The following is a 7798-nucleotide window of genomic DNA, read 5'->3' as shown; positions in this document are numbered from 1 at the left end:
CGTAATGATGATGGGGTTTATTGTCCCATATTAAATCAATAACAAAGACCCCTAGGGTCCTAACTGATACTAAAGCCTATTGATATGATCTCTTCAAGGGCCATAAAATAGATTTAGAACCACTACAAAAATCATTCATGGGCAATGTAAGTGTCTGCCCTCCTAGATCCAAGTTCTTGGTGAAGAGGGACCAGTGTTTGTTTCTTCTTCACAGGAAACTATCTCATGCTCAATTTCCCTCTTTCCCCAAGGTAAGTAAGAAGTTGTTACCATCATCTCCAAATTACATGAAGCCTTTATTTCCCTTCTGATGTTTGTGTAACCAGTACGGGTCCATGGTCTGGACTCTCAGGAGTATCCGTGAGGAGAGGGCAGTTCTTCCTCATAATGCTGTCTATGGTCTGTGGGCTTATGACCACTGTTCCCACCACTCCTCAGAAGGGATGATTCTGGGGTTTGGATGTAGGCTGGGATAAACTTGTAACCTGGATTTTGAAGGTCACTAAAAAGCAATTCCCCCTAGCTCTGAGTAATGAATATAGGTATCAGGGGCCTTCTGGCAATACCCTTGGAGACTTCACACGACACTCCATGACTAAGAAGCTTTCTAGAGCAGCTTTGCTGGAAGAAGACATGGGACTCTCAAAGGACAGAGGTGGAAATCTATCCTTTGTAGCTTTTACACTTGACCCTTTTATCAGATTCCAAAGATTGTAGGGCAGCCTCTCGTTCACTGTATTCTCAAACTGAAGATATACCCAAGAAGTGATGGGTTTGCGGTCAAAGGATTGGCAGGGAGCATTCTTCAGGAAGAAGTCTTCCAAGGGCTACAGCATGCTATGGCCTTCCATGATGAGCCTCCAGTCCCCCCAGAGGCCCTTGGCAGAATAACAGCTATGCTTTCCAGATCTAGTATTTACATTTCTTCTAGGGAGACTGCAATGTGTAAAGAGGGAAGTACAACTCGTAGCCTCCATGTTGCCTGGGGAGTAATACATCTGGAAATCTGGCTAAGATTCTCACCCATACAGGCCAGATCCTTGGCTCCTGTGGCCAGGCTAGGCCAGTCTGACTAGTGTTCTACTCCAAATACGTTTAAATATCACCAGGGCCCAAACAGCAAACTTGGTGACTTCTTAACGAGGCTTTCTGTGAAGTGCTCTGGTAGCATACAATGAATACATAAAAGTAATTATTAGAAGGGAGTGGGTTACATGACCAGCAAGATGGCAGCCTGGTCACTTTCTCCAGACCTCTCCAATTTTCTAAAAAGGGAACTGCACACCAAAAGTAGAGTTAATTACAGCCAAAATACACAAGTCTAAAAGAGAGAAAACTCTAATAAAATAAAAATCTATTCAAAATTTTTTTTTGGAGAGCTCTAACCTTTAAAGCATGCTTTTAGTACATCTCTCCACTTCCCTGCTCTCTGCATACAGTGCTCCCTGAGCCACATTCAGGCAATTTATCTGTACCTGGCAAAATCATCAAATGGACCAGGCCTTCTTATAAAATTGATCAGGGGTTTTCCTGACAAGGCCCCTCAGTACATTTTAATTTTGTGCTCTTTTCCTATTTGACCTTCTAGATTTGGTCAAATAATAGAGAGAGGGGCACCTTTATTTTTTATACTTGTACTGAGAAAGCTTCTAGTGTTTGTCCATTGCAAACAATTGCTCTTGTTTATTCCTTTGTTTTTAATTTTTTTATTACGAACTTGACAAGCGATATATGTGAACTTTCTATACACAAAGCACAACAAAAAACTTGCATAGGCAAATGTGATTCTATTATCTACAGCTTAAAAATGCATATCAAATTTAATGCCATTACTGCCCTGCTTGTTGGAATCCCCTTATGAACTCCCTTCCTTCTCTCTTTTGTATAGTTTTAAATTTTTAATTAATACTCTTTTCTTTATTCTCTCTCCCTTTTTTTCTACACCATCACTACCCTCACATTCCCCTCTGACAACTCTTCTCTCCAAAATAAAAACTCTCCCAAGCAAAAAAAAAAAAGTATAGCCAACTAAAACAAATTCATATATTGATTGTGTCTGGACATGTATATTTCATTTTGCTCCTCTACGCTACCATACTAGGTGGTGCAGTGGACAGAGTGCTGGGCCTGGAATCAGAAAGACTCATCTTCATGGGTTCAAATCTGGCCTCAGGCACCTACTACCTGTGTGACCCTGGGGAAGTCATTAACCTTGTTTGCCTCAGTTTCCTCATCTAGAAAATAAGCCGGAGAAGGAGATGGCAAACTATTCCAGTATTTTTGCCAAGAAAAGCTCAAATGGGCTCACAAAGAGCTGGACAGGACTAAAACAACTAAACTAGGCTACCATACCTGTGCCAAGGGATGGAAAACATGCTTCCTGACGAGTCTTCTGAAATTGTAAACTAGTCGCTTTATTAATCAAAGTTCTTAAGTCTTTCAAGGTTGTTTTCTTTACAATGTTTTAGTAAGTTTATAAATTGTTGGGGGCAGCTATGTGACGCAGTAGATAGAGAATGGCAGCCCTACAGTCAGGAGGATCTGCATTCAAATCTGACTTCAGAAACTTCCTAGCTGTGTGACCCTGGGCAAGTCTCTTGACCTTGTTTGCCTCAGCTTCCTCATCTGTAAAATTAGCTGGAGAAGGAAATAGCAAACCACTCCAGTATCTTTGCCAAGAAAACCCCAAGTGGGGTCACAAGAGTTGGACACAACTGAAAAACAACTAAGCAACAACAAGCATTTCTAGAACTATATAAAATAATAGAGGTGATAATGAATATATTTGTTCTATTCCTGATCCTATTGGAAAGTCCTCAAGCATGTCTCTATTATGGGTAATGCTATGGGGCAGCTAGGTGGCACAGTGAGTAGAGTACCGTCCCTGGAGTCAGGAGGATCTGAATTCAAATCTGGCCTCTGACACTTGACATGCTTACTAGCTGTGTGACCTTGGGCAAGTCATTTAACCCCAATTGCCCTGTATCCCCCTCCAAAAATAGAAAAAAAATAGATAATGCTAGCTTTTGTTGTCAGATAGATACTATTAATCATATTACATTTACTTCTATGCTTCTAATGTTTTTTAACATAAATGTTACTCTCTCAAAAGCTTTTGTGCATCTATTACTATAACCACGGGATTTTGTTATTTTTGCTAATATAGCCCATTATATTTATAGTTTTCCTAATATTGAACCAACACTGAATTCCCAGTATAAATTTAACATGGTCAAAGTGTATAACTTTTTAAAAAATATGTCACTGTAACTTTGCTAATATTTTCTCCAATATTTTTGCATCAGTAAAGGCATCAGTCTATAGTTGTTTTTCTCTGCTTTATCTCTCCCTGGCTTAAGGCAACTAGGTGACAGAATCAATATAGTATCGAACCTGCAGTCAGGAAGACCCAAGTTCAAATCTGAGCTCAGACACTTACCAGCTTGTGACCCTGGGCAAGTCACTTAAGTTCTGTTTGCCTCTTTTTCCTCAAGTATAAAATGGAAATGGTAGTAGTGCCTTCTTCCCAGGGTTGTCAGGAGGCTCATCACAGAGTACGGCACATAGCAGATGATTAACAAATGTTTGTTTCCTTCCTTATTAGGGTAACTTATCTTATAGAAGAAGTTTGGTAAGATCTTTCTCTTCTCCCGTTCCTTTTTTTCTTAAATAAGCAATATATAATGTTGGCATTATTTATTCTTCAAATGTTGATAAAATGCTCTTTTTGTTTCTTTGTTCAATTTGTTTTTCTGAAGTTGGGTCATTTAAATCCTTGATTTCTTTTTCTGCCAATCTGGGAATATTATCATTCTTAGATATTCATTTGTTTCATTTAAGTGTCTAGTTTTCTTGACCTAAAGTTGAGATAAATAGTTTCTAAAAATTCCTTTATATCCTCTTCATCTGTTAGGAATTCTCTTTTTCCATTTTTTTTTATTTTGGCAATTTTGTTTTCCTCAATCTTTAAAATTAGAATGAGCTAGGGGTTTGTTTATGTAATTATTTTTAAGCTTAATTTTATGTACTTGAATGGTTGCTTTTTTCAATTTTGTTTTATCTCCACTTTGATCTTCAGCATTTATATTCTTGTGTTTAGTTGAGTTTTTCATTTGATTTTTCTCTTCTAGTTTTTTTAGTTGCATGCAGAATTCATTCATCTCTTCTTTATCTCTTTTATTGATGAAAATGTTTTGTGATATAAATTTTCCCTTAAAGATTGGTTTGGCTGCATCCCAAAAGTTTTGGGCATGGTGTCTCATTATTGTCATTTTCTTTGATGAAATTATCTATTATTTTTTCTGATTTGTTCTTTTACTCAGACAGTCTTTTTTAGATTCCACTTTTGACACTTACTGAATGTGTGATTGTGGACAATTTACTTAACCATTCAATGCTGAGCCGGATACTTGTGGGTATACGGGCACAGGAGTGAGCCCCTTACTGATAGAACATGGGGAAATCCTATTTTTGGTTTCCTGATTATTGGTGACTAAGAGTTAAGAGGATGAACTCAGGAATGATTCACTCACTCTGTGGTCTATAAAAGACAGCAGAAATTGCTCCATGCTCCTGCTGTACCTTTCTCCCTTTTCCCTCAACCTCCTAGAGAGGAGTGCATCAAGCAAGGAAAGGGATCGTCTTCTGCTCTCAGCAGCTATGGCATCTTTCAGCAGAAGCACATGGCAATGAGAGGTAAGTGCTTTCCCACAGTCTAAAACTATTGTCCCTAGAGCTCCCGGTTCTAGAGGCTTTCTTAGCCTTTTCTTTTCCTCTTCTGAGCATATCAGTCCTAGTGATCTCGGGGAAGAAATGTTACCAACCTGGGTTGACAGCTCCTAAGTTCAGATTTTATGCATCATCCTACAAGAAGGCGGCGATTTCTGAAATAGCTTGCTTCTTAGGTTAAAAAGGATTGCTTTCAAGATCACTCTGTACTAAGAAGACTAGAGGAAAGCCACTTCCTGGCTGGCCGGGAAATCTGGACCCACTATTCATGATAATTTCTGTGTGTTACTCAGACAGGAAAGATTCAAGGTGTTTTTTTTTTTTTTTCAGGGAAGCATAACATGGGAAGAGGCAGGGCAGCTAGGTGGTGTAGTGGATAGAACGCTGGTCTTGGAATCAGGAACATTCATGTTCATGGGTTCAAATCTGGCCTCAGACACTTACTAGCTCTATGACCCTGAACTCACTTAACCCTGTTTTTTCTCAATTTCCTCAAGTGTAAAATGAGCTAGACTATGATTATTTTCAATTTGTCCTGTATGTAACTTGTCTGTGCGTTGTTGTTTTCGTAATGTCTTCCCTATCGCACTTTGAACATCTTGAAGGAAAGGATTGGGATTTTGTTTGTTTGTTTGTTTTGGGGGGCAGTTTTTGCCTTTTCTTTTTAATTTGTATTCTCACTGCTTATTACAATGCCTGGACCATAGTAGGCTCTTCATAGATGTTTCTCAACTTGAATTGGTTTGGCTTGACTTGACTTTATATGCAGCAGAGGAGCAGTAGACAGAGAGAGACTGAAAATTAGAGAGTTAGGGTGATAGTAGGGATATTCTTGTGGATAATAGCAGAAGGCATGGGACTTAGGATCCATGTACAGAGGACAAATTTGGCAAGGAGAACGACCACGTTTTCATCAGAGACAGAGGTAAAGGAGGAGAGAGTGGTGGGTGATGTCAAGGAAAATGTGAGATGAAGAGAAGGCAGCAAATGCCATCGATTTTTTCAGTAGTGTATAAGAAGAGCCCCTCAGCTGAAAAGGTAGGGGTAGAAGTGCCACGAGAGGCTTGAGAGAAAAAGAGATTTTCAATGCTGCCATAATGAATTGGATATAAAATTAATTAGTGAGGAGATGACTTGCCTTACCTCAGTGAGAGCCCAGTTGAGATGGATATAAAAACAAAAGGTATCAATAAAACTTGTGCATGTGCATATGTGTGTATGTGCTTAAAACTAGGGTGTAATACAGTGAAAAAAAGAACATTAGATTGGGAATGAGTAGGCTCCTCCTGGCCAGGTAACTAGTTTGCTATGTGACCTAGGTGTCATTTTCTCCTTCTGTAAAATGAGAGTGTTGGCCTACCTAATCTCTCTAGGATCTTTTCCTGATCTGATATTCTATGATTTGGGGGAGAGGTAGTGATATCAGACATTCAATGAAAATGGAATTATACTGACTCATTGAACTGAAAGTGTAATTGGGAGAAGGGCAGTGTCTAATCTTGTCAATGTCCTATTCCAGCAAACTTCTGTCCCAGGATGAACTGTAAGCTAGGCTAGCAAAGGGAGCCCGGGGAGGCTTGGCTATTTCTAGCACCATCTGGCCTACAGCTGATGGCCAACTGCCTCAGTCACTCCCCGTTGCGGCTACTTTGACATGTTGGGAGTTTGAGTTACCCACACAGCCTGTAATTGTAGCTGATGACCTTTCACCAAATGCCACAGTTCTTGCTGGCTATGAATAAATGTGAGGAGTGCAATGCAACCACAGATAAAGGTCCGTAGAAGGGTGAATGAAATGCCAGCTTATTTTCTTAAAGGTACATATGGTTGGTTGGTTGTTGTCCTTCGTGCTCAAAGAGGACCAAAATGACATAACTACGTTGGGTTCGAGGTATGGTGTGTCCAACTGTGGCTGATCAGACCAATCTAAGCTTGGAAGGCTCTGCCACAGGTCAGGTACAAGTAGTCCGTATGAACACTTGGAATGGAGATGTCTTTAAGTTTGTACATCTCACGTTTCTTTTGAACTACTTCAATTGAAGGTACATATGGACACTGATCGCAGTATAATTAATAATAATGATGGCTAAGATTCTTACAGCACTGACTGTGTGCCAGGCCCTGTGCCAAATGCTTTACAATCATTGTCTCATTTGGTCCTTGAGAGGAGGTGGGTGCTATCATTATCCCATTTTACAGACTAGGAAAGTAAGGCAGATGAGTTTGGTGACTTGCCCACAGTCACATGTTAGAAAATGTCTGAGGCTGGATTTGAACTCATGTCTTCCTGACTCCAGGCCCAGTGTTCTATCTACTGGACCACCTCGCTGCCCCAAGTATATGATAATACTAGCAACAACAACAATATTTGTATAGTGCTTACTGTGTGCCAGGCATTTTATGATTATCATCTTATTCGGCCCTCACAACAACCTTCAGAGATAGGTGCTATTATCCTCCCTGTCCTACAGATGAGGGAGCTGAGGCAGAGCTTCAGCCACTTGCCCAGGGTCACAGAGCCGGTAAGCATCTGAGGCAGGACTTGAACTCAAGTCTTCCTCACTCCTGGACTGGCACTATATCCACTGTGCCAATTAGCTATCCTTGCTGATACTTACACATATTTACTTATTTGATACTTGAGACAATATTTCTTTTGGCTTTGGAGTTCTCTAGCAGACCAGTAGCTAGTTCTCTAGCAGATCTCCTGTAGATCAGTAGCTATCAGAAAATCTGAAAGCCATACCTGGTAGATCCATACACCGATTGCCATTACCCCCTCCTCCTAGTCTGTGGTTTACTGGGATTCTCAGCAGGAAAAAAAGTGCAGCTGGAAGTTGCCTCCCTTCCCTCCCCCCCAGATCAGGAACTTGAGTGTCAGCATCTTTCTCTGATCTTTTCCCTTTCCAGTGACTAGGGGGCAGCATAGAATAACGGACAGGGTCTAGGGAACATACATACTATGATGGACAGAACAGGAGACTCAGAGTTAGAAACACTTGTGTTCAAATACATCCCAATTCTGACGCTTATTGGCTGGATGAGCCTCAGTTTCTTCATTTGTAAAAAA

The 7798-nt window shown here is 40.3% G+C and overlaps 1 pseudogene; it reads right to left on the bottom strand.

The window, feature by feature from the left end:
* Positions 1 to 218: 218 nt before the first annotated feature.
* LOC118842002 lies at positions 219 to 7501 on the bottom strand (annotated as a pseudogene).
* Between the last annotated feature and the right edge of the window lie 297 nt (positions 7502 to 7798).

This window comes from Trichosurus vulpecula, chromosome 1, assembly GCF_011100635.1.
Source record: "Trichosurus vulpecula isolate mTriVul1 chromosome 1, mTriVul1.pri, whole genome shotgun sequence".
NCBI classification, from domain to species: Eukaryota; Metazoa; Chordata; class Mammalia; order Diprotodontia; family Phalangeridae; genus Trichosurus; species Trichosurus vulpecula.
This window is presented reverse-complemented; position numbering and strand designations above follow the sequence as displayed.